At 47.0% G+C, this 27,015-nt stretch overlaps 1 protein-coding gene across 1 annotated transcript in view; it reads right to left on the reverse strand.

Moving 5' to 3' along the window:
• Wwox (WW domain containing oxidoreductase) overlaps positions 1-27,015 on the reverse strand; it is a 922,964-nt gene that overhangs the window by 361,703 nt on the left and 534,246 nt on the right. The gene's annotated exons all lie outside the window — the stretch shown is intronic.

Genomic DNA, 27,015 nt, shown 5'->3' on the forward strand with positions numbered 1-27,015 from the left:
ATTCTAATTCATTTCCATAATAGCTAAATAATCTAAAAAATATTAATTTTTCTGTGTGCTATGTGACCACACTGCATAATATTTAAACAACGAAGATAACCTCTCTTGTACTACAGCTGTGTTTTATGCTAATAACCAGAATCATTTAATCATTATGGGCTAATGACCTGAAAAATTTCACTTTACAAATGAAGTCATATCTGGGCCTTGGGAAGGCAACACTGGATAAAAAAAAAAAAATGAGAGAAGTGGGTGTTCAATTTGTACTCTTGAGTGGAGAGCAGCAAGAGTCTATATTGGGCCCCATCAAATTGGAGACAGAAGGAACTGTCTGTGTACTTGGATAAGAAGCAGGAAGGGATTCTGCATCCTGCAGGGTTTAGCAGTATTGGTTGCACTTCTAGGATCTTAGGCAGGGTTGATCTGTGTCTCTCCTGCTGTCTGCACAGCCCTCTACCCACATTGCTTCAGTTCTGTCACTGTTAAACTTCAGGTTTCTGAGAGAACGGAGAACACTGTTGTGTATAGTCATGGTATCCTGCCGGTAAGTGACCTGCATCCTCCTGCGATTTCTTTTCAGAGATGGATAACAAGCCACCCTTAGCTATTCCACATCTGCTCAGACCTCATTTTAGATATGACATTCTCCACAGATATGCGGAGTAAACTCTGTCTTCCTCCCTGAGGGATGGCTCATGATAAATCTCGATCAGTTGTGCAGCGAGTTTGCACTCACGGCCCCATACCCTCTGCCACACAACCTGTTGTGCCCTCAGTCAGTGGGTGTGATTTCCTCTAGCCTGGAAGGAACCCAAGGCAATAGGGAGACAGTTCTGAGATTTGTAGTTTTCTGCCTGCCTGCTGTGTTTCTACCGGTTGTGAAAAGGCTCACCCTAACATAGCCGAGATCAGCCACCCATCAGCCAATTCCCAGCCTCATGAGCAAGATTAGCAAGCACCCTAGGTGAGCTGGACTAGGCTTATGAAAACCCAGACACAGTGAGGGATGCTGCGTGCATCTAAGGTTTCAGTGTGAGCAATGAGTCAGACGCCTGTGAGACCTGCCGCTGGTCAACTCAGGGTCTAGTGGTGACTGTAGAGTGCATCTCTGGACAGCACGAAATGAGATAAAACCTGCAGCTGGCTTCTTTGAGGAAGTCCTTCCCTCCCCTTGCCACCATGGAGTCCATTTGGTAAAGAGGAGAGAAGAGACGCGGAAGTGGCAGAGGGCCAACCTTCGCGTCAGTGAGGCCATTAAGTGAGCCCTGAAAACCAGCTCCTTTAAATTGCACGTTTAAAAATGTGCATGTTGCCTCCATCACTCACACTGGCCCCAGAGAGTCTGTCCTTGGCTACTGAACCCTTCCAAATGACTAAGGCCCGAACTCACTTCAACCATAGATCAGCTATGGAGTAGTGTGTGTGTGTGTGTGTGTGTGTGTGTGTGTGTGTGTGTTCATTCAATCCCTGGTAGAGGGAAGAGAAAGTAGTCTATATGTATAATGTGGCCTCACAAAAGTATGTCCTCCTGATATTGTCCACAAATGCACAATGAGTGTAAAGCAAGCCAAGGATACCACAAATGACACTCTGGTCCTCTACCTTCTCTGCTCCTCTATCTTAAGGGAACAGGGACTCCTCCATCCCTATCCTGAGGACTGGAGCTGGTGTTTTCTAATATTACTCATTTGTAACTTGCAAAGCCACTCTGGCTTTCTAGAGCATTTGTGATTATAGTTCATGGCCAAGTGCATGAAGGGAAAAGAAAAGGACCATATATATAACTTCAGCCTCATTTTCTTAGTGCCTAAGATGGCCGTCCATACCAACAGATGGTTTTTCCCTGGGAAGAATTCCCGAGGTTGTATGTTCGTAGAGCACTGCAAATAATCCAAAGATATCATTTGTTTTATTTACGGAATTTCTCCTATGTGCCCGATGTTACAGATTATCTCTAAAACACTTTATCCACTGAAAAGCACAATGAATGGGGAACAACTGTTACCATTTTATAGTCAGAGAAAGAAAGTGGGGGGCTGAGGGGCTAAAGCATCGTGCCCCAAGATACCCAGCTATGTGGTAGAGGCAGAGTTTGAGTGTCAGTCCTTCTGACGTGGAATCCCGAGATCACGGCTGTCATAAGCTGCTGCAATACCTTTGGTAGAACAGATGTGTAAGAGGAGAATTCACAAACAAATGCTCAGTAAGGGCTCCAAGTGAGAAACAGGAAATGCCCCCGCCAAGGTGCTTCCTGGTGAGCAGAAGCCGGTCCATGCCGCCTCACAAGAGCTGCGTTGTACGATCCTAGGGGTCGTATATCCTAACTGTTGAACGTGGCCATGGTTAAAATGTAATTTTGTTGATCCTAGATTTCACTTAGGAACACAACGGATCCCTAAAAATCCGAACTGATCCCGACAAATAACATCAAAGGACTCCTATTTTCTGACTCAAAGTTCATTTCCATGGACAAATGTCAAAATAGTGCACAGCTGGCCCCAGGACAGACATGTAGGTCAGCTGACTAGAACTGAGGGTCCTGAAAACAATCCTTACTGCGATGGACAAGCAGCCCTTGCTGAGGTTATAGAAATCCTTTAATGGGGGAAGGGACAGTCTTGGTCAGTGGTGCTGGCACGAGTGGACATCCCCACACAAAGTGATAAGGGTGAACCTCAGATCACACGCAAACGTAAACGTAGCACAGGTAATAAGAATAATGTAAGAGCTGACACTGCTCATCTCTGAGGCTAAAACTTGGGGTAAACCCATCATGACCTTGAATTTGCAACGGCTTCTTAGACACCTCAGTGAAAGTATAAGACCAGAAAGCGAGAGACAAACTGGACTTCATTAAAATCTTAAATCTTGCTACTCGAAGGACATTATCAATATTAAAAGGCAGTTTTCAGAATGGGGGTAAATGCTTGCAAACCACACAAAGGTTTATTATGTGGCAAAGGCAAGACAACTTCATCAAAATGGCAAAGGTTAGGGTGGTGGACAAGGGACTTAAATAGATATCGCTACATTGGACTTATTCAAACGGTAAGGGACAGGCGAGATGGCTTGCACGATGCCTAAGCAGGTGCTTGCACCTGCTGGTGAACTTGACAACCTGAGTTTGATTCCAAGGACCCACATGGTGGAAGGAGAGAGCCAGCATCCATAAGTTGTCTTCTTACCTCCACATGTACACCATCAAAACACACACACACACACACACACACACACGCTAAACAAAAATGTAAAACAAAAAAACAAAAAAACCCTATGAAAATCGCCTTGAACAAATAAGTAGTAAACGCATAAAGCTTTTTAACACTCAAGAAAGCAAAAGCAAAATAACCCCCAGAGATGATAATAATTTTTTAAAATACAAGTATGGCCAAGGGTAAGGTGAGGTTATAACCCTCATACATTCGCTGGTGGGAATATAGATGGTGTGGCCAATGTGGAAAGCCATTTTATATCTCTTTTAAATGCCTTCTATAGAATTACCATATGACCTAGCTCTTTCATTCCACTGCCCAAGTGACTAGAAAATAGCTACCCACGAAAGACCGGAACATAAATTCTTATAGCAGCATAGCTCACCTTAGCCCCAAAGCAAAGACCACCCAATGCCCAGCACAGGATAAATAAAGTACAGGCTTAGTGAACATTAGTCACGCGCAGTGGGGAGCATGGAACACAGATACGTTGCCCAACATGGATGAACCAACAAGAACATCCTGCCAATGGGAGAAAAGGCCTTACGCCTCATGCTTCCACGTAAACGCTATACCCAGAAGAATCATGTGCATGAACACAAATATTAAATTAATGGTATTGGGGCTTGGGGTAGGGCAATGAGAAATGGCAGCCTCATGGACTCAGGACCTCTTTGGGGGATGAAATGTTTAGGAATTTAATGCTGACTGGAGCTCAGTACTGCAAAATGTAAGAAAAGCCACTGAATTTTTATCCTTTATTGTGTGAAAGGGTGATTATTGCGTCAGTTCTATCACAACAAGGTATATAAGGAAAGTTCTTGGCCTGAAGGGAATGCAGTATACCTGCCAGCAACTCTACAAAGAACACAGCAATAAAGTAATGGAAGAGATCGGTGGCTATGAGTGTATGTATATGTCTGTGTATGATTGTGTGTTTATGTGTATGAATGTATGTATGTGCACACGTGCATGTGTTTGTTCATCTGTGCTATGATGGTCTGCATATGCTTGGCCCAGGGAGTGCTACTGTTGGGAGGTGTGGCCTTGTTGGAGTAGGTGTGGCCTTGTTGGAGTAGGTGTGGCCTTGTGGGTGTGGATACCTTTTAATACCCTTGTCTCTTGAAGGCCCAGAATTACAGATGCGTGCTACCTACCACACATCTTATTGTCTCACAGCCCCGGAATTACAGATTCCTACACACATCTGATTGTCTTACAGTCAGTGGCATCTGCAACCGAAGTTCCCGTTCCCTCCTCAAGGATTTCGTTTTTACTTTTCCTTGCTAGGGCAAGTGCAAATGCTAACCAATATTCATGTTGGAGACATACCTTCCAATCACAGTCTCCGCTGTGGCTGGGCATCACAGTACGGCGACACTCAGAGAAAACACCAAGTGAGCCCTGACTGTCACGACTCTCCTACCATTTATTACTTGTGAGCTGTGGGCTGGGCCTACGTCACGCCCGTACTCTCTAAGAACCTTGTGCTGGTGTGCCTGTGATGTCATAGGCACAGGGCTCTTCTCTAGAGAGGCAGCGGTTACACATTGACTGCTCACTACCCCTGGCCCTGGGTGAGCTTGCAGCTTTGTACGCTGAGAAACAGCCCTGACAGTAGTACCTGCCACTCAAAGGAGCCTTTCAGAGTTAAGGTGCTGAGAGCTGCTGCTAAGAAGTGAGACTTTCTACAGCCACAAGAGGCGCTTGCCCCTCCCTCCCTCAGTGCTGGGAAGGCCTAGAAGTGCCAGGGCCCCCTTCGCTGGCAGTGCCTGACAGTAACGACACTCTGTCTCACTTTGCTTAATTCTTAGACAGCCAGTCACACTTGGTTATTGTTTTTAGCTGTACAGACTACTATTGAATTATTTTTATAGATGCTATTTCTCAATTAGTGAACTCCCTGGAGACGGTAGAAGCCTCTGGAATTTAGTTTCTCTCTGGCTTTAATCACCCTGGCTACTTGGACCACCTGGGAACTGGTTTAGGCTCCTTTTGCTGTACTTACCAAGACTGGCCTCTATCCAGCTGCCTACCTGGCTTTTGCCCATGGAACCATGGGCTTTGAATGTGATATTAGGCTTGTCAGTCATTGCCTGTATCTTCCAGAGAACCTTTAGGAACTGCCAGCCAAGAGTGTCCCTGGGAAGGCTCGGGACTGACAGTGGGTGCTTTAGGCTACGGAGAGAGGCCGACCTTGGAGTAACGGGGTTGGATGGAGATATCAAACCTTTCATGTCTAGACTGTTCACCATGCTTTTTCTCATATGCCCCTTGTCTGGAAACAGTGACAGTAGGGCTAGGGAGATGGCCTGGTAGGTAAAATGCCCATGATCAAGCATGAGGAGCTGAATTAGATCCTTAGCACTCAGGGGCATTTAAAGGCCAGGCAGGGACACATGTCTACAGTCTCAGCATTGCAGCGCTGAGGCTGGCGAGGATGAACAGATTCCCAGAGCTCACTAGCCAGCTAGCCTAGTCAACAGGTGAGTGCCAGGTTCAGTGGGAGACCCTGTCTCCAAAAAAATAAAGTAAAATGCAAAAGAGAGAACAACCTCTGATGCCAATTTTTGGTCTGTGTACATGTGCACAAATGTGTGCATGCTCCTATATGTGCATGGGTGTATACACAAACACTAGCACACTCACACATTGGAGTAACAGGGGTTTGATGGAGATATCCAGTCTCTCTCTCTCTCTCTCTCTCTCTCTCTCTCTCTCTCTCATCAATGACAGTGGTGACCACTGACATTTACTGAGGGTCTGGCAAGTGTCAGGGTTTCATCACGGTGCTCAGCCTGTACCCATTTAATCCCCACAAACACTGCTTGGAGAAGTTACTGTTCTTTATTCCCTCTTTGTAGACCGAGGAGGACTGGAGAGATTCCGAATGCCACTGCACACGGAGAATCAGGGACACTGCGTGGGACAAAGTGAGTCCTAAGAACAAAGTAAGTCCATGTCACCCCTGATGTCATCATTGTCACCATCAACATCACAGAACTGACATCGCTGTCACCTGCATCATGGACACCAACACCGCACCAACACCAAAGTAAGCAAGCAAGCACGAAAGCAAACAAACAAACAAAGAGCCCCAAGGGGTATGGTAGGCACACCCTTGGTGCCTAATAAATGCCAGCTCTCTCCCCTGCTTCCCTGAGCCCCTTCCACCTTGTACAAACTCATTCCAGCCTATCCCACTCCTGTCCCTTGTTTTGGTGCAGAATGATCTGCTTGGCAGAAGCACTCGCCTCGCGTGTGGCTAAGTGTGCGTGTGCAAAGTCCTCCTGCCAACTTTCTCTCTTGGCAGTGGCACCTCACAATCCGCCTCCTCCTCAAGGCCAGGCGTGTCCCCATCAGGCCACCCCTACCTTTGCTTGCCTCAGCATGCTGTGCTAAAGTGCAGAGGGTCCCATGTCTTGTCACAGACAGGACCCCACGTCCTGTGACAGAGCTCAGGAGAAGCCCAGCAACATCTATGTGTGTGAATGTTAAGTCTGGTGCGCACAACCTGGCTACCACACAGCCATTATAAATCATTTCTCACTCATGTGACGGTACAGGTTTTGGTTTTATTTACAACGTCTGAGTCACAGTCTCCCCTTTTGGTGTCAATTAAGTAGACTGTTGGTGTTACCCACAAATGAGCTTGACGTTGGAAGTGTCTTTGGAAAGATCGCACACAGTATGATTATGGTAACAATCGAAACACTAGACTTGCAGAAAGGTTTGAAAATGGCCCTGCTGTGTAATAAAGCTACACCCGAAAGAGGCAAAGCCTTCTTAATATATACAGAGTGGATCCTACAAGATTGGAAAGCTTTGGGCCATTGCTTAACTGACGACATTTATTCCCTCTCTTAGTGGGACACAAAATTATAAAGCATCTTACAACTGGCTGCATTACATGTTCATAAGCATGGCATGTCAAATCATGGCATGTCAGGCCTCGGCAGTTCCGAAATAACATCGTCAGAATGCCTCAAATTACAGTTGACAGAGTAGGATACAGAGATGGAGGACTGGAAAGAAACCGGGGGTGGGGGGAGAGGGGGAAGTGGCCAATGGAGACTGGATATGAAGGGCAGGGTGAGGGTGGAGCCTCCCAGGCTGGTGGAGAGAAGAGAAGGCATTCATTGTGTGTGTATGCATGCATGCATGGATGTACACATGCCCTCTGTGTATGTGTGTCTATGTAACTGTATTTATATATATACATGTGTTCACTTGTATGTGTGCATGTGGAAGGCAGAGTTCAATCTCAACGGTTGTTCCTCAAGTACCATCCATAGATCGTTTGAGGCAGGGTGTCTCCTTGGCCTGACGCTCACTGATTAGGGTAAACTCGCTGGGAAACACCTGTCTCTTCCTCCCTAACACTGAAATTGCAGGCTTGTATCACTGTGCCTGGGTTTTAAAATGTGTTTTCTAGGGAATGAACTCAGGTTTCCCAGGCTTGCAGGGCAAACATCGCACTGACAGAACCAACTTGAATTGGCTGAGACGATCGATCGAGCAAATTTTAGTGATTTCTTCCCCATGGTGGGTGTGCTTGTGCACTCCCAGAACACTTTGGGACCATAGCCTGAAGTGGGGAGAAGAGATACCCTCCCAAGCCTCCCAGACAGGGAAAGGGAAAGCCTGTGAGTGGGCGGGGCTGTGTGAGCGGGGCTGGGTGGGAAAGGGAAAGTCCGTGAAGGGGCGGGGCGGGGCGGGGGTTGTTAACTGCAGAGGAAAGTGATGTGATACCCACCACTGAAGGGAACAGGCATCTGCCTGGAAGATGAGTAAGAAGCAGGAAAAAGTGGATCGAGTGGGGACAGGGCAGGTGGCAGGAGGAGAGGGGAAGAGAAGGGCTGGGAGAAGGGGAAAAAAAAGACATAGCCGGAGGGCAGGAGACTGGAAAGAAGAGAGAGTTACTGGCCAATGATTCAGCCCCTAAAACAGCTCCTCAGCCTCACTGGCTTCTTTCTCCTTCCCCCCTCTAAAAAGAAACCACTATTACTACTATTACGATATTACGCACAGATTCACCTGAAGCCTTGGAGTGGTTAAGAGCAATTGAAAAGGAATGTGGGCTGGCGAGATGGCCCAGTGGTTAGGAGTGCTTGGCTGTTCCTGCAGGGTTCTAGGAATTTGACTCCCAGCACCCATGTTGGGGTAGCTCACAGCCATCTGGGACCCCAGCTACAGGGAATCTGATCCCTTCTTCCGGCTCCGGTAGGCACCTACAAACACGCCATACATATCCAGGGATACAAATACATTAAAATTAGATCTTTGGAAACCCATTGTGTGTTCGTGTTGGGGTGGGGAGTGTTTGCATGTGTGTGGCGTGCAAGTGTACCGGTGTGCTCGCCTATGTGTGCACGTGTGAAGGACAGAGGCCGACCAAGTATCTTCTCTACTGTTGTCTAGCATATTCTTTGAGGCAGAGTCTTTCACTGAAGTTGGAATTAGCCTTAGTTTAGCTCGGCTGTCGGGCTATGAAGCTCCTAGGATCCACTGTTAGCCCACTTCTCCAGAGATAGGTTTACAGACGTGAGAGGCTATGCCGGATTTTTTATGTGGGTATTGAGGATCCAAACTCAGCTCCCCACGCTTGTCCAGTACGGTATCTACCCACTGACCCATCTCCCTAGCCCCAGTGTGCACATGCATGTGTGTGCCAGAAAGAGACATCAGCTCTTGGGGCTGGAGTCACAGACACTGTGAGTGTCTGATGTGGATGCTGGGAAACAAACTTGCTTGGGTCCTCTGGGCAAGAGTAGTTTTGACCATATTGTTTGCACTGTAATCTGTGTACCTGTAGCTTTAGGAAAAAAGTAATGGCGTCACTGTGAGGTCTCAAACGTTTTCACAGGAACATGTCATGGGGCAAGGTATGTGCTCAGTACCTGTCACCTGCAGATCCCACCGCCAACAGCCACACTGTCATCACCATAATCACCTTCATTGTTATCATTTAAAAGACAAAAATCAATGTCCAGATAAGAGACTACATAATAGCATTTGCAGACAGTGGGAAGGTAAGAGTGTTAAATGAGAAAGACGCCATTTCCTAGAAGGTCTGCCTGTCTACACCTGGAGCAGTTGGGCCAGGAACATTCTCTCCCTTCCAGCCCTTCCCATTGTAGATGGGCTCTGTTGCCTCTGTTCAGATATCATCTCCTTAGCATATTCCTCAACACACACACACACACACACACACAGGTCTGCCCTGGTTGACTTTCTTCTTTTTAAAAAGATTTTTATTCTATTTTTAATTACATGTATGTGGGGGGAGGGGCTATGTGCACATGCATGTGTGTGCCAGAAAGAGACATCAGCTCTTGGGGCTGGAGTCACAGACACTGTGAGTGTCTGATGTGGATGCTGGGAACCAAACTTGCTTGGGTCCTCTGGGCAAGCAGCGGCTGTTCTTAACCACTGAGCTGTCTGTCCATCACTGAGCCATCTGTCCAGCACTCCTCATGGCCCCTGTGATATTGGCTTGTCTGCTTGTTTACCGTTCTCTCCTCAATACCACGGAAGCCATGTTAGACCAAGGGCTCTTTTGGTTTTGAGTGAATTTAGTATTTTATTACAGCCCTTAGCTCTGTCCGATGTCCAAAGGATAGGAGCCATCTCAATGAGTCAGTCATTTAGCCCATGATTGAAAGAATGCTCTCCAAATGGTGATTGACTGGACATAAGCCTGAGCTTCTAAGGCTGGGGGTGAGACTTTGGACTCAAGTTTTGAGGTCTCTAGGCGTCTGACAAAAATTTGAAGTACCTAGAAAGAACCTGGTCAACACCATTTATTTATTCAAAATAGCTTGTTTCTGCTGGGGAGTGGTGATGTACAGCTTGAATATCAGCATTTGGGAGACAGAAATAGGTGGCTCTCTGAGTTTGAGGCCAACATGGTCTAGCAAAAAACAAACAACAAAACCCACAAAACATCCAACCGACAACAAAACCACCTTGGTTTTGTTTTTTAAAGCTCCACCAGGAAAGCTTCCCTGAGGCATTTCTGAGGCACACACCTTTGGTGTATTTTGCTTATAGGGAGACACCTGACAAAGAAAAGACCTCCCTTGACATAGATGACACAACCTCTTGGCTTGAAGTGTCAGCATTCCCCTCCCTCAGCTTGCTGGTGCATCTGTAGGTGAGCAAGCCCCCGTGGCTGTGCTTTTCCCACCAAGACGGACTTTAAGCCCTGAACTGTGAGCCAGAACAAAGCCCGTTCCCCCGAAACCGCCTCCAAGTTGAGCACTTGGCCCTGGCTATGAGGAAAACCAAGCATGCCTTTGCTGCAGTTTTCAACTGTGTTCTCCCTAGAGATGCTGGCCTTCTGTACTGAAGGTTGGCTAGAAAAGGCTCCCTGCCTGGGCTTCTTGATCTGGGTGGAGCCTTAGGTTTTAAGCTAATGCAGGAGGCAAAGCAAGGGAAAAAACAGACCTTTATACCTGCCCAGTTCCCAAGTCTTTTTCCCTCCATTCTCCTTTTCCTGTCCTGTGGAGCCAGAGGTCTGATTCTCCCCTTGGCCACCAATCTGCTGCCTGAGAATTAAAACAAACAGACAGACAGACAGACAAACAGACAAACAGACAAACAGGGCCCTGTCTATCCTGACCTGGAGAACAAGCTCCCAAATCAGGCTGACTGACTACGACATTGACTAGCTCTGAGGGCTGGGTGGGGCCAGTTGCTATTCTCTGGGTTCCGCAGCTCGAAAGTGGAGTAGTGCAATCTCTCCATAGGCCAGTCAGGGATAAAACAAGCATACAGTGTTGCACAAGCCCCTCCCACAGAGCAAGTGAGCGGGCCTTAGCTAGCCTTGGTGGGAGCTGCCTTTCCTGGACTTACACAGTTTATTTTTAAAGACTCAGAAGGACTTGTTGGAAGCGTATCTGTTTCCCAATGGTGGGATATGCGGGGTAGATAATTTTAGGTGCTACAGAGATTCCCCCATAAACCCCTTCCAGCTATAACATTCCAAGAGAAGATTAAGTTCATTGCTTTAATTCAGACCTGTCAACTCCCCCACAAAAATAGCTAGGAATCTAAACTAGGGTTTGGAATGAAACAAGCAGGTGATTGCCACCGGGAGGTGGGGGGAGGTATCATATTCCTGTCAAGAGCCACCTTGTGGAAAGTGCACACTGCTGGGTATACATGGGCGTTCTTTAAAAGAACTAGCCTGGAGCTGGTGCTGGAGGCCCCGACCAGTGCCTTTCAAAGGAGAAGACAGAGGTGGCTTGGGCATGGCTGGGGACACAAACGCAATGGGTTATATGGTTTTTCAAGAGAAATCTTCCTTAAGAGGAAGATTTTTTTTTTTTTTTTTTTTTTTTTTGCATGCTCACATGGGAGAGCAGTAGGGGGAGGAGGCTCTCACCTGATGTGCTGAGAAGACACAACGGAGAAGGTGCTAAATAAAATGACTGGGAGATCGCACCTTTAATTTCGTACCTTGAATTTCTATTGCGTCGGTCTTCTGAGAAGCTTGGAACGCTCACCCAGATTGCGAAATGACTTGGCCCCGTCCTCACAGTCATCTTGAGACCAGGATGACAGCAGGGACATGTGACACCCTGCTCAACAACACAGACATCAGTCGTGCAGAGGTCCGGCACTGGGTAAATACCAGTCTATTTATCAGCTTGTGGCCTTGCTGTCACCTCATTCCTTACCAAGTGCTAAGCCAGTTATATGAAACCTGCCTTCAGCAGGGGTGGGGACTAACGGGGGGACTGAACACTGGTTACCCAGAACTGGCGTGCGAAAGAATTCACCAGCCAAGCTGGGGAGGTCAAAGAGTAAATCGGGAAGCAGGTTGCATGGGGTTCAGGCTCACCTCAAGAGGAAGCTAAAGTTGGGAGAGGAGACCATCACAGACATGAATCTCAGAAGTGCCGTCTCTGTAGCTGGTGCTAACAGCCCCAATAAGCTGCAGTGTGTTAGCGTGTACAGAAAGTAGCTGTCCTGGGATTTGCCATGTGCCATACAACTTGAGTTCCATCCCTGGGGATCCACATGGTGGAAAGAGAAAAGAGACTCGCAGAAATTGTCCTCTGTCCCCCCCCACACATGCACACAATACAAGTAGGGTTGTTTGTTTGAATTTTTCAGGCTGGGGAGATGGCTCAGTGGGTGACACTCTTTCTGTGCAGAAATGAGGCCCTGCATCCAGATCCCCAGAAGCCACAGCAAAGCGGATGAGGTAGTGCATACATTCACAGAGCAGGAGCTTCTACCAGGAGAAAGGAGGCAGAGGCAGTCCATGAGAAGCCTACAGGCTGGGTAGCAGAGCCTATGCCGTAGTGAGTGTTTAGAAAGATCCTGTTTCATAGGAGGTACACACCACAGTGCACATTTGCTTATAGTCACTGCCCCCACCCACCCCAGTCCACACTCACACATACACAAGTTAAAAACAAGCAAACAGGGGATGGAGAGATGGCTCTGTAGTTAAGAGCAGTAATAACTCTCTCTGGGGACCAGAGTTCAGTTCCCAGCACCCTCATGGAGTGGCTCACAACTGCCTGTAACTACAGTTCCAGGAGATTGGATGCCCTCTTTTGGCCCTTGCAGGTACCCATACACACACAGTATGCATATACTCACTCAGGCACTCATACATATACACACACAAAATAAAATCTTAGAAGAAAACAAGATAGAAACTTACAGGTGTGCACTCTTGTGCTAGCATCTTCTTGGATGCTATGGCAACACCAGTTTTCTCCTCACTGGTTATCAATCTCCACATTCAGGCTTGCTGACTGTTACTCAGAGTGTCTGACCCCTGTGGACCAGAAACCCTCAGGAGCAAGGCACAGTGTTGCCTTTTGTCTGAGTCTCTGTTGCCTTCATAATATTGTAGAATACAACAGCCACCAGGGACATCAGACTTCTTAAGTTCTTTAGATTCAATTCAATCAAATCAAGCTTCTAGACCCTCAGTCATACCAGCCATGTTTCAAGTGCTCCTTAGCTTTGAGTGAACACTGAGCTGGACCATACAGACACAAATCACCTCCAATTTAGAATACAATGTCCTACTGGGCAACGTGGACACATGGGTGGCAGAGACTCAATGTGGGTGTCTGTTAGGTAGGAGAGACAGGGAGTACAGCCAAGAGCATGATGGAAGAGAGAAATCAAGGGACAGTAATTCCTAAAAACCTAATCCCTGAAGCCTCCCTGCCCTGATCTCATGCTTGCCTATGCTCTTTTTCCTCAGAGATGTTTTAAAGTCTCACAGAGATGTGAAGACACACATGTTATGTAAACACAGGATTTGGTGGACTAAATGCCCATAAGGACTCCAAATGAACTAGCAGGTTACAGGACTGGGCTGGGGCGGTAGCTCAGCCTTAGAGAATTTGCCCAACATCCACAAGGCCCTGTGCTTAAGTCCAACACTCCTAACAGAGAAGAACTTACACCTCTCAGCAGGTCACACATACTGCTGCTGAACAGGCAGCCATGTTCACAGTTCCTTTATTGTGGGTCCTCGGGATCCTGTGCTGGTTAGCTTTTGTCAACTTGACACAGACTAGAGTCACCCAGGAAGAAGGAGCCTCAGCTGAGGAATTTTCTCCATTAGACTAGCCAGTGGGCATATCTGACTTGACCACCCAGTCCACTGTGGGTGGCGCTACCCCCAGGCAAACCAAGAGGAGCAAGCCAGTATGCAGAGTTCCTTCATGGTCTCTACTTCACCTCCTACCTCCATGTTCTTGCCTTGACTGCCTGCCTTGTCTTCCCTCCGTGATGAACTTCAATATATAAACCCTTTCCCAAAAAGCTTTTGGCTGTGGTGTTTATCATAGTAACTGAAAGCAAGTTAGGACAGATCCCCATTTGACAGATGAGGAAACCAAGAAACAGGAGGCAAGGAACAGGAGGCTAAGTTGGAGTAAAGGGAGTATCCAAGGCAAGGAGATCTGCTTCTGGATGCCAGAGTAGCAATCTCTGTGCTTATAGTCCAGTCAAATCTAGGAATCGTCCTGAAAGTACCACCCCACATCCTTGAAACATGCAGGGCGTTTTCTTCCTTCTCAATTCACTTTCCAAGTGTCTTCTGTGTTTGGAAGCTGAACTGGGGCCTACTGAAGAAGCCATGATGTCTTTGAATAGGACCTTGATGGGGTCAAACATCTGATCTCTACAGGGAAGAATAATTAATGTTATGACATGGTCCTGAAGTAAGGATTCTGGTGGCTCCTACTGAGTTTGACTCAGAAGGACAGGGGCTCCTACAGAATCTCAATATATACTAATTGAGCAATGCCAACGAGACCAGGCTGATAGGGGTTAGTCTGCTCTTGATTCAGGAGCAAGCAGTGAGCTGAAGGAAACAGTAGCCAGCATCGCAGGGAAAATGATGGTAGAGATTACCATAATACTTCTCATCCCACTTCCTGTGTGAATAACTACTGGGTACCTAGTTGCTAAGGTTCATGTCTTGTCTGTAAGGAAGACATTGTTATTCTCATGGGAGCAAGGTGGCAGTGGAGGTTCAGGCCTGCCTCTTTCCCCACCAGGTTTGCAGAAAGGTAGGTAGTAGTCTCCAAACCTTTGATACTCACCCCACCCCAGAAGGGTGCCATGGTGGCTTCTCGGTTTCAATAAGAGAGGAAGAATGCTGTGAGTATAGCTGTTCTTGGAGAAGCAGACAAGCCACAAAAGAACATCACTTTGGGGCAAAAAAAAAAAAAAAAGGCTCAATTTTACTCATCAAAAAGGCAGACAGGGTGGGGGTGGGGTACACACTGTGACTCTCAAAGACTTGGCTGGGAACAGTCAAAACACTCCTAAGTTGCAATCTATGAGATATTTTTGTTACATGTTATTATTGGCGAGGGCTGAATATAGCCCTGATAATTTTTCAGTTCAATGAACAGAGAGACGAGGAGCCAGGGAGGCAGGAGGAACTGAGGTATTTCAGGAGTCAGACCCTTCTAAAAATAGGGCCACGTTTGATGGTGGGAGCTCCGAGCATGTCTCCCCTTCTCCTCCTGTACCTGTGATGTGGGCTTTGATGTCTACTCCTTTCTGTCTAGCTTGCCTGTCTTCTCAGTAGCCCCTGGACCAACTGAACATGTTAGCCATGGCTGGCCTTAATCTCCCCCCTAAATGTGTTTCTGTCCTGAGGTGTCCCAAGTTTGTCTGTGGCCTTTCCAATTCTTCTAGGGTTGAAAGATTAATTTATTTACCTCCTCAGTGTCCTCTGAGGTGGTGCCTACTTGGGCACTACCTTATGCCCCCTCCCCTATTTGAATGGACTGTTTTCGTCCTCTCTATTGCCCTGGGAAACCACAGCAAGTGACCCTGGTGTTCCAGTCCTCTGTACATGGCTCTGTCTGTGGCGCGGGACCATGAGTATCAGAGCCATGGGTGATGTCTGGTTTATCTTTGATATGGCAGTGACTGATGAATGAAGAGGTACGTTTGCTGCATGGTTCTGTAAAGGGATTTGGGACATCCCTTCAGGGTGCCTCATGACCAAAGCGATGACATGGGCCAGGGGTTGCCTTTTGTGTAAACACCACACCCACTTGTAGAAACACACATTCATAAGTCTCTCAAGGATCTGGCTAGAAAACTGGCACAAGATTATGATGATGTGGACTCCAAGAGCTGGTAGTTCCCAATCTCTACTGAATTAAAGTCTCCTGCCTTTCATCTGAATGAATCAGAAGAGCTTTGTCCACGGAACCCAAACATCACCAAGTGAGTTAGTTGTCCAAAGAGTGTTGGTGGTAGTGTGCACACTCTTTCTCTCTCTCCCTCTTCCCCTCTCTCTCTGTGTATGTGTGTGTGTGGATAGCGATATATTTATAAGCAACCTGAACATTTAGCAAAGACCTCTCTTCATCCCTGTACTTGTGCAATTCTGTTTTCAAATTCCTTTAAAAACCCAGAAGGAAAAAAAAAAGTGTGTTAAATTCAAATTGCTGCTCTCCTGTAGAATTATGTGAAGAAGTATGCCAACAAAGGTTGAGGCCAGTAATTACGTGGCAGCCGAGCTCTTGTTCTTGATTCTCATGCAAAGCACTGCCTGATCCCAATTAGCACCGGCTTGTTTTTGCCTCTCTTGGTGTGCTGCCTCCTGCCCACCTTCCGGGGACGCCTCCCTGTGGGTTATTTGTTCAGACGCAGTTCCAGACACACCACTGTGATTTCCTTCTTAATAAACACGATCCACTGAGGAACGGAAGACAATGAGAGGCACCTGCGCTGCTATTATAACTTCTCGTTCCCGCCCACCAGCAGAGTGGGGCTATGAATAAGTGAGAGCAGCCAGTCTAAGAATAGTAACAACACTTTCCCATAAACACATGGTCATAAAACTTCTGCTCACTCAAGGAAGGACGGGCGTACCCTGCCGCCACCATTGTTGGAAACTTGGTAGGAATGTCACTCTGTCCAAATGTTTGCTGTCCATGACCCAGCCAGTGACTGAGGACAGTCCCCATCCCATGCTAGAAAACAAAAAAACAAAAAATCAAACAAACAAAACAGCTGCGCATTCCTGAAATTGTGGGGAGTCCTAATTAAAGTCAGACCGGGGAGAGTCAGAGCAATGGTAGAGAAAAAGATAAACAAACAAACAAACAACCCATAGGCTATGGTGTCAGAAAACACAAATTTAGGTTTGTCTTAGTGTAAGAAATTAAAGTAATGTAAGTGTATTAAAGTGGGGCAGCGGGGAGATGTCTTGGTCAATACATCTCCAGTGGCTGCTTTGCAAGTATGGGAACCTCAATGTGGACTTGCAGAACGCACAAAAAGACCTGGCTGCAGCAGCATGCTCCTGGGATCCCAGCATGGCAGAGGCAGAGAATGGAGGGTCACGGGACAGGGCATGCTGCTGTTCAGCCGGTCTGCATGGATGCTGTGAGAGATGCTAGCTATGGCCACAGTGATTCAGCCCATCTGCGTGGATACTGTGAGAGATGCTAGCTATGGCCACTGTGATAGTTACTAGTTTTCTACAGAGATGTTATCCACAAGGCTAGAGATGAGGACCACACTGGCCAGGTGTTAGAGGGAAGAGCAGACCTAGGGAGAACCCACATGCACACTGTTAGTCTCATGGGGGAAACTGAGTCCTGTCTCTGTTTCACCGTTTCTTGAGGGCCTGGGAGGGTGGGAACATACATTCGACAAATCTTTTGCCGTTGGCATCATTAGAAGGGTCCGTGTGAGTGTCTTTACATGCATGCCCACCACCGTTATTTCCAAGTCGGTTTGTCACCCAGAGCAGAACAGGAACCCCTTTGGCCTTGCTGGCTCTGAGGTCTTTTATTAAGTTGGATCGCTGCCTAGCTTTCTAGTGTGGGGTATCTGTTTCTGTCCCCGTTACTGCCCCTCTTGCCAATCCACTCTTTGGGGGACCCATTCTTTGGGGGAAAAGGAACAAGTTTTAGAAGCTTCTCTAGAAAGAAGGCTTCCCACGTCAGCATATATGCTGTGGCCACATGGTAACTCTCGGGCGTCCTCTAAGCCCCCACTCACATCCACTAGGTTGAGGCTGCCTCTGACATCACTCTGCCAGTGACATCACTCCCTTCAGGCCTGAGTTCAAATGCCGCCTTTCCTGAGAGCCCTGTCTTGAATACTCCCGGTCAAAAATGACACGCCTGAGCCTTCTCATTTTCTTCACTCAGCTTATTTCCCCCACAGGATTTATTGAACATCTGTCCCAGCTGTCAACAGATGACCTGTCTTTGTCATACCCAGCTGCCTTGGCCCTGCTTAGGACCAAGAACTGGTTCCCCTGTGCCAGCTGGCACCACGACAAACTTAGCCAGTAGAGGGCACTAGAGGGACACTGGAGGCCTCAGGCTCTGGTGTGAGGTTCTCTGGAGGCATCTCCCTGTGGGCAACTCAATCCTGTCCCCCTAAACAGGAAATGTCCTAGCATACTCCTCCTCCTCGGAGATTCCAAGTGACTTTCATGGATGGGCATCTCCAGTGTTATCCTGACCTGGGACTAGAGAGCGGCTTCCCGGAGAGTCGGACCTTCATGGAGTCACCAGCCACCCCAGTGGCTCTTCTCCAGCCTTACCCCTGGAGACCCTTGCAGGATGTCCTTCTAGCTTGGGCACACTGTCTCAGCACTCCCAGTGGCAGACTCCTGAACTTGGAAAGAGTTCTCTGCCCCTTGATAATTCACACCCTACTGTAGGTAATAATGTTTAACTTTGAACTTTTTTTTCTGTCAAAGAAGTGTGCCATTCCAGGCTCCCATCTGGTTCCTGGCTGACACGGTAAATGATATATTGGGAACGAATACATAAACATAGAAGAGGATTTCAGTTGAAGAGGATTGTATCTGTTAATTACCCATTTCATATCTCACAGAATGCAAAACCTTGTTTTACTTACTTACTATGCCACCAAAGGCTAGGATGCACGCTCACTGTTATGAGCACTGAACAGTTTTTTGGAGGTTGGAAGGAAGTAGCAAAGTAAGAAAGAAAGGAAGGGGTGGGGGAAGGGGAAACAGAAAAAGAGCAGAGCATGGATGGATGGATGAATGGATGGATGGATGGAAGGACAGAGCATTTGGGTGAATGAATGAACAGATGAATGAGCAACTGAAAGAACTGATGGATGGATTGGTGGGCGGATTGTAGGATGGATGACTGGGTAGATGGATGGATAGATGGACAGGTGAACCAATGGATGAGTTGCTGGCTTTCTGGATGGATGGATGGATGGATGGACAGATGGATGGATGAATGGACAGATGGATGGATGGATGCATGGATGGATGGATGGATGCATGGATAGATGGATGGATGTGTGCATTGGTGGGTAGGTAGGTGGATGTATGTATGTGTGGGTGGATGGATGGATGGACAGATGGATGGATGCATGCATGCATGCATGGATGGATGGATGGATGTGTGTGTTGGTGGGTAGGTAGGTGGATGTATGTATGTGTGGGTGGATGGATGGATGGGTAGGTGGGTATGGGTGGGTAGATGGATGGATGGATGGGTGACCTTCCCCTAAACTCTCAGTTGTCAGTAGATGGTCTGAAAGAGCACCTAGTATGGTTCAGATGATTTTCATTTAGACTTTTCCATCCTACTACCAACTGCTTAGAATATCAAAATACCTCGCCATCAAATGCCAGAGCCTGAGGACCACACCTAGTCTTGTGACCCTCTTAGAGGAGCATAATCAAGCTGAACAGAGCAGAGGCTGGAAGAGGAGAGCATCATCATGCCAACGCCAGACCTTTGCAGGGCTTGTTTCAACTCTGATGGTCAACATGGGTGAGTGTTAACCTGCCCCACCAGCTCTTTGGTGCATCAGCCATCTTTTGTTAGCACGCAGGGGTAGTGAGTCCTGGCCTCCTCTCTCTTTGACTAGACATCCTGTCTATGTTGCCACCTAATCTCTGGTGAGAATATTCATTTTCTCGCTCCACAGAAAGATGGACTAGTAGACTCCGAACTGAGCTTTTCATGGCACCATAAAACATACAGGCTAATTAAAATTCTTCGCAATTAGAGCAACAAACTACAGTCCAAGCGACTGAGCCCATTTTGTCACCTCTGGAAACTATAGGGAAAAACCTGTGTGGAGATTAGTAAGCTCTGAAGGGCTTATTTAGTTATTTCTGGCCCTCAGATCTCCTTTGGCTGGCTTGGGGTTTCATTCTCCTTCGCCTTCCTTTTTTTTTTTTTTTTTCTACTGAGGCCCTGTTCTTTTAGACTCATGCTGTTGTCTGTTTATAAAAATAAACCAAAAAGAAAGCTACAAAATCCCAAAGCCACAGATTACAATTACCTAGTAAAACACATAATAAGAATATAATACAGCTAATGAAAGAGCATCAGGGTGTGTAATACCAGCCTCCCAGATGTAAATAACGACTGTCTGTTTCAATTACTGTTTTCTTTTTACCTCAAATTCTAAAGAGCAGCGGAGGAAATTAGTGCCCTTGAAACTCGAGTTGCTGGAACGTAGCCACAAGCCAAGGGAAAGCGGGGACGAGACAAGGCATCAGAGTGTTAGACCTGGATGGTGCTTTCTTCAAAGAAGATTAAGTCATGAGAGAACAACAACAACAACAACAGCAAAAATCACATGAAAAGATGCTTGACACCATTAATGGTTAGGGAAATAGAAAACAAAGTCACAATGAGATGTCACTTTTTTAAACTAAGAAGGCAGGGGCTGGAGAGATGGCTCAGCAGTGTAGAGTTCAGACTGCTCCTACAGAAAACCCGGATTTGGTTCCCAGCACTCATAGCTGCCACCTGCTTTAGGGGGTTGTCTGGCACTCTCTGGCGCCCTCTACTGGATTCTGACAGCACCTGCACTCATACATGCACATAACCACACACACAGACACATACCCATAATTAAGAACAAATCTTTTAAAATAAAACTAAAAACTAAGGCCAAATAAAAAAAAAGAAAGAAAAGAAAAGGGAAGACAAGAGCTGTTAGCTAATCATTACGATAAAGTAGACTCTCACAGGCTGCCAGTGTGAATGTTAAGAGCACAGTCTTGACAAATGTTAAAAGGTTAAATGTGGAGCCATTCTAAGGCCCAGCCATTTCACTCCTAGATAAATTTTCAAAGGGACTGAGGGCGATATTTAAACAGATGGTTGTATAAAGGAGTTCCTAAGAGCTCTGCCCACCCTAGCCCAAAGTGTCCAAGCATCCTCGATGAACTAAACTGGCTTTTGTATAATGGAATATTACCATTAAAAAAAATTGAAGGAACTTGAGCCTGTCTCCCACAAGGCTATGGGTATATCAGGGATGATGGGGAGGAAAGACTGTAACCATCAGAAGCCGTGGAGGACTGCTGCTAAATACTGTCTCCTAGAAATGACAGGGTCACCACATCCACAAACTCTCAGCAGCTATGGCTGCCAACGTAAGACTTGCACAGGATCAAGCTAGCCAACATTCTAACAGGGGGAGGGAAGAGACTCACAAGTGGGGGTAGAAGGGAGATATGATCTAAACATACTGTACTCATGTACGAAACTACCAAAAGACAAACCAATGTTAGAAAGGGAATCTTGCCATGTGTTACAACAGGGACAGATCTGGAAGGCGTGTGCTGAGTGAAGCAAGCCAGCCTGGAGCATACTTTCTGACTCCAATTGTATGAGATACCTAGAAGGGAAAGCTTCACTGAAGAAGAAAGCAGAGCACGGGTTATCATGGGGACCAAGAAGGATGTTACTCATGTTTAATACATACACAGTTTGTGCTGGAGAAAATGGAAGAGTACTAGCTATGCAATAGATACCCTCCCTTCTCCACAGAGGAACATTCCAAGGCGCGCAATGGGTGCCCGGAACTGCAGAGAGCACGGCCCTATGTAATCACGACCACACCATGGTCACTGTGATGTACATTCAAGGTGTCTAAGCAGGACAGCGTGGAGATTTTATCATTTTACAGAAGGAAGTGTACTTTCAGAACTTATAAACTGCTTAGTTCCAGAATGTTCTACATAGTAGTTTCAGAGCATGGTTTACTCTAAGTACCTGAAAACATAGAAAGCAGACGAAAATGAGGACGGGTTCCCAAGGACCATGGGAATGAGATGAGGATGAGGACAGGTTCCTAGGGACCATGGGGTTGCAAGTAAACGTGACAGCACTGAATGAGCACCCTCACATACAGTTAATAGATAGAACATACAGTTGAGAAATAGTTGTTTTGACATAACACAAAGAAAGAGCGAGAGAGCAAGGAAAGAAAGAAAGAAAGAAAGAAAGAAAGAAAGAAAGAAAGAAAGAAAGAAAGAAAGAAAGAAAGAAAGAAAGAGCCACCATGCAACCTGAGTATTAAATCCACAGGACAAACTAACAGGCCATTGCTAATAGACTATTTCCTCTTATGATACACACACACACAAAAAAAAGACCATAACAAACTTGATAAACTGAATTCTTCACTTTGGAAATAGCTCGCTCACGTGGCCAATGAACGTTTTCTAAGGTTGGCAAATACCCGGAGGGATGAAGGACAGCACTTTCTTTCAGTCCTGGGAGTTTTAAATTTATCGAATAGAGAGGCACCTCCCCTTAGCCATGAGCTCTCCTTAGCTAAGATGACCAAAAGGTGCCTCTCGCTGGACTGGAGGGACCTCTCTCTCCCTGACAGGAACACTGAGATGTTTAATAATATGCAGTCATATTTGGAGACAGGCAAGGGAGGGTGGCTGGGAGAGCAAAGACAATATGGCGCCCCACAAACTGCTGGGTGTGAGAGAACATGGTGCCTCTTCTGTAAAGATGATGAAATGACACTTATGCTGAAGCACCAGCTGATCCCACTCAGGTCGCCACTTCTGGACGCCTCAGACCAGATCCTGCTCGCATCCTGCACAGCTGATGCATTGCAAGCTCAGCCTGCTGAGGTCCAGGGCACAGCCCAGCACTTGATGGAAGGGAGGCCGGAGAGAGTAGATCTCTCTGGCTCAAGGTGCTAGGGTCCGCACAATCCCATTCAGCTTTGCCCCCAAACTACAGGACAGTGAGGAAAGGGGGCAACAGCTCCACTGTGCCAACAGACAAGCCCTGGGCTGGTCTTCATTAAACATGGGGCTATCAGACAAAATAAGAGGGGCATACAGAATAATCAGTCCTGTTGGGGCAGAGGAGACCATTCTCTTCATAATCAATGCACGTAGGAATTTGTTTCTTGTATGCTTGGCTCCAGGTTGATGCTCTAAGTTATTCCCATCCTGACGGCATCCTGCCAGGCACAGGGTGTGGGTATCAGTGGATGAACATGACGCTCTTTCATGAAGTCCTTCCTCTCTTGCTTCTCTCATGCACCATCCCTTTCACCTCGCTGGTCAAAAGCTAAGTCAGTGGGGATCTCTTGTCTGTGGCCAGGTGCAACCTGACTATCGAAAACCAAGCGTGCAGATGGTTTGATCATGGCTCAGCCTCCAGCTCAGCAAGGAGAGGTGCCACCTGACCTATAGCCCTGGGGATGGACAGAAATGGACATTTTTCTTCTAAACAATGGAAGGAAGGAAGGAAGGAAGGAAGGAAGGAAGGAAGGAAGGAAGGAAGGAAGGGAGGGAGGGAGGGAGGGAGGGAGGGAGGGAGGGAGGGGCGGGCAGGCAATGTAGGCAGAGGAAAAAGATGCTTTCGGGAATTCAAACACAAACTCTTCAAATGCACAATACAAATACAGCACCTGAGATGTAACTTCTTTGGAATGAAGGGAAATGTCACACACACACACACACACACACACACACAAACAAACACACACCCAGCATCAGCCTTGGCCATCTCAACAGTCCAATGAGTGTTTCTTATCATTTACCCATGGGCTCAGAGAGATCCATTGCCACACTCAGAATCACGCAGCAAGGGCGGACAGAGTATGCACCAAAGCTGCAGTTCTCAACCTCCATGGTCCAGAACAACAAGGAGTATGGTAGGAGTCTGGGGTCTGAGGGCTTGTGCCACGCACTCAGATCGACAGCTCTTGCTTGGAATGGTGTTGACTGGTCAGAGGACACAGAAGGGTAACACTTGGAGAACACACGTGAGGTGATGCAGCGGGTGCTTATACAGTCTCCCCAGGGTTAGGGTTCACGTTTGGTAAACTTGCTCGCTTCTTCTGATGGGACAGAATCTTGCTTTAGGTTCAGTTCATCTCTAGCATCAGCACCTTGCCCACCTCCTGCTTACATGAAAAGAGAACAAGCCTTGGTCTTCAGCTCTTTTCTGGCTCCCACAGTTTGCTGGGATGAACAATATCTGTCTATAGTTATTTTCTCTACATCATTTAGTTTTATCCTTATCTATTTTTGGCAAACCATATTGATCTTTGCTTGGTAATGGAGATAGAAAGATTCCTTTTAAAACAAAGTTAATAAATCTATGAATTGATTTAGAGAAAAAAAATTTCAATATTAATGAAATCTTAAAGGCTTTAAAAATTAAATAAGAAGGACACGGAGGGAAGAGCAGGTGAAGAGTGACAGCCGCTTGGAAAGGAATGCCCTGCATGGCTCAGCACAAGGTCAGTGCTGCGAGCTGTAGGTCTGTGGACCTCTGAGCTCCCGGACGATGGCGTTGGGAGCTACAGCCTCTGGGAGGTGACTCAGGCATGAAGGTGGAGCACCTTCCCCCCGCCCCATGGCTGGCAGTATTGCCCTTAGGAGGAGCACTGAATGAGAGATTGTCTCTTGCTCTTTGCCTTCTAAAGGCACAGTAAGAAGCAACCTCTGAAACCAGGCAGAGTGCCCTCTAGAAGAACTTGGTGCCGTGGCCACAGTGCACGTGAGCTTCCGGCTTCCAGAACTATAGAAAATGAGTCTGTAACACAGCATTCTGGCTGTGAGATTAATTTCCTTCATGGACCAGGCTGGTATCATAGCTATCACAGGGAAGGCTCCAGCAGTTGTCCATGTTGCTTACCAGTGAGGTGTGTTAGATGGTGTTCTCATGAACAGGGCAAGATGCCTGATAGAACAACATTAAAATGGGGGGGGGCAGGATTTATTTCTGCTTACAGTCTCAGAGAGCTCAGTCCAGTCAGGCATCATGTAGACCCAAGCACTTGGGCAAAGCATCATGGTGGTGGGAACACCTGGTAGAGAAGCCCCTTCCCCTCATTTCTGACTGGAAGCTGAGCAAGAAACAGGAATGGCTGAGGGCAAGATACAAGAGCCTCAACCACGTGCCCCAAATAACCTACTTCCTCCAAGAGGGCTCCATCTCCTAAAGTTTCCCTGACCTCCCAAAATAGGAACACCATCTTGGGACTGAGCGCTTAAACCTGAACCTTTGTGGGACACTAAATACTCAAACCATAATAACAGGGTGTCCTATGTCCCACACAGCTGACACCTTCTGTCTTCCCAGCCACCCTTCAGACTTTACATAAGGACGATCCCAAATCCCAGAGACTATGTGATAAACTCAGTCTGCACGGGGAGGGAAGGCACCAGTGGTAATTCCTTGAGAAGGCCTAAACTAAAACGAACTTCAATATTTATAAGATAGCACTTGCAGGATTAACCCATCTATTTGTTAAATAGATAAACCCGCCTGCCCATGAAAAGTTGTGGTTTTAACAAACTCACATAGCCTGGATCCTGTTGGGCCAATTAAATAAACTCTGGGGGAAAGAGGTCTGCAGTGGACAGTGTCTGGTAAGACCACACTTACTAAAGCATGCCTGGCTTTGTCCTCTCCTCTCCTCTGCTCTCCTCTGCTCTCCTCTGCTCTCCTCTGCTCTCCTCTGCTCTCCTCTGCTCTCCTCTGCTCTCCTCTGCTCTCCTCTGCTCTCCTCTCCTCTCCTCTCCTCTCCTCTCCTCTCCTCTCCTCTCCTCTCCTCTCCTCTTCTGGTTTTTTAAGACAGGGCTTCTCTGTGTAGCCCTGGCTGTCCTGGAACTCACTCTGTAGACCAGGCTGGCCTCGAATCTATAGAGCTCTGCCTGACTCTGCCTCCCAAGTGCTGGGATTAAAGGCATGGGCCACCACTGCCCAGCCGTACCTCATTTTCCGTTGGTAGTTCCAAATAGGACAGTTTGGACTCCAATTAGGCAGCCAGAATCAGTTTTTTTCTAGTTGTTAAATAATAGACATGAATATTTCACACAGGGTGTCATGACTAAGAAAAGTATGAGCTGCTTAGCTTAGGGATCCTGGCTTGGGGCCATGTTGGTAGCTTCCGTCAGAACTAGAGCCAGTTGTAGCCATCAAGGGTTCAGTTAGTGTTCTGGAATCGACTTCCAAGATGGCTCCCTCACGTAGGAAGTGGAAGTGGCTGGATTCCTCTCCACGCAGGTGACTGAGTGTCCTCACAACATGGCAGCTTTCTCTCCCCCATAGTGAGTGATCCCCATGAGTGATGGACAAGACTCAGAAGTTGCATCTAGTCATCTCTGCAGATCCTGCTGGCTGTGCAGTCAGTGAACAGGAGAAGACTGTGCAAAGACAGCAAGACCTGGAATGGAGGATCACGGGACCATCATGGATTCTGGGTTCCTTGTTCACCAATCCAAAGCTAGCTGGAATAGGTGCTTGACTGTGTTTTAAAAGAGGACTGTATGGCTGTGCTCATGAGCCGCCCATTTGCGTTATGAGCTAGTTGGGGAACATGCCTAGTTATATGGCCTGGGTGTTTGTAAATATATTTGAGTCTCAGGGTCTTTATTCTGGGAGCTTGGGGGCAGGAGGAAAACAATGAGCATACAGAAAACACATTACATTACAACAACACACTCATGAATGCATGTGTATACACACATACACACACACACACACACACACACACACACACACACACACAGCTGAAATTTACCCAATCAGTACAAAGCACCAATAACTAATGAGCCTCCTACAGGAATATTATTAATACCTCAGTACACTAAAAATAATTTCTTTCCCCAGCTTTCTCTGTGTTTGGCAGGGTATTTGGCTCTACTCCATCTTCTAATGGCCTAAAGTAAACTATTGCCTAACTAATCTTTTTATAGAATCCTGGACTCCGTAAACTTCAGAGCATCCTGAGTTATGCCTAAGGGTCTTCTGGAGTTCTGTCCTGTCTCAACAGCCTTCACTCTGGCATCCAGAGCTGCCCATTTCGTTGATTTGGGGGTGGGGTGGGGGTGGGGTGGGGTGGGGTAGGATGGAGGGAGGTCCAAATACACATTAAATAAGTGCAGTTTTGAAAAGAAACCAAAGCATTCACAAAACACCGTGCATATGACAGGTCCAGCTGAGAAGGACAAAGTGCATGAGGTCAAGGTCCCTGCTAGGGTTTGACTGAAATG

This window comes from Mus caroli, unplaced genomic scaffold (assembly GCF_978045245.1).
Source record: "Mus caroli unplaced genomic scaffold, Mus_caroli_1 scaffold_10, whole genome shotgun sequence".
Classification (NCBI taxonomy): domain Eukaryota; kingdom Metazoa; phylum Chordata; class Mammalia; order Rodentia; family Muridae; genus Mus; species Mus caroli.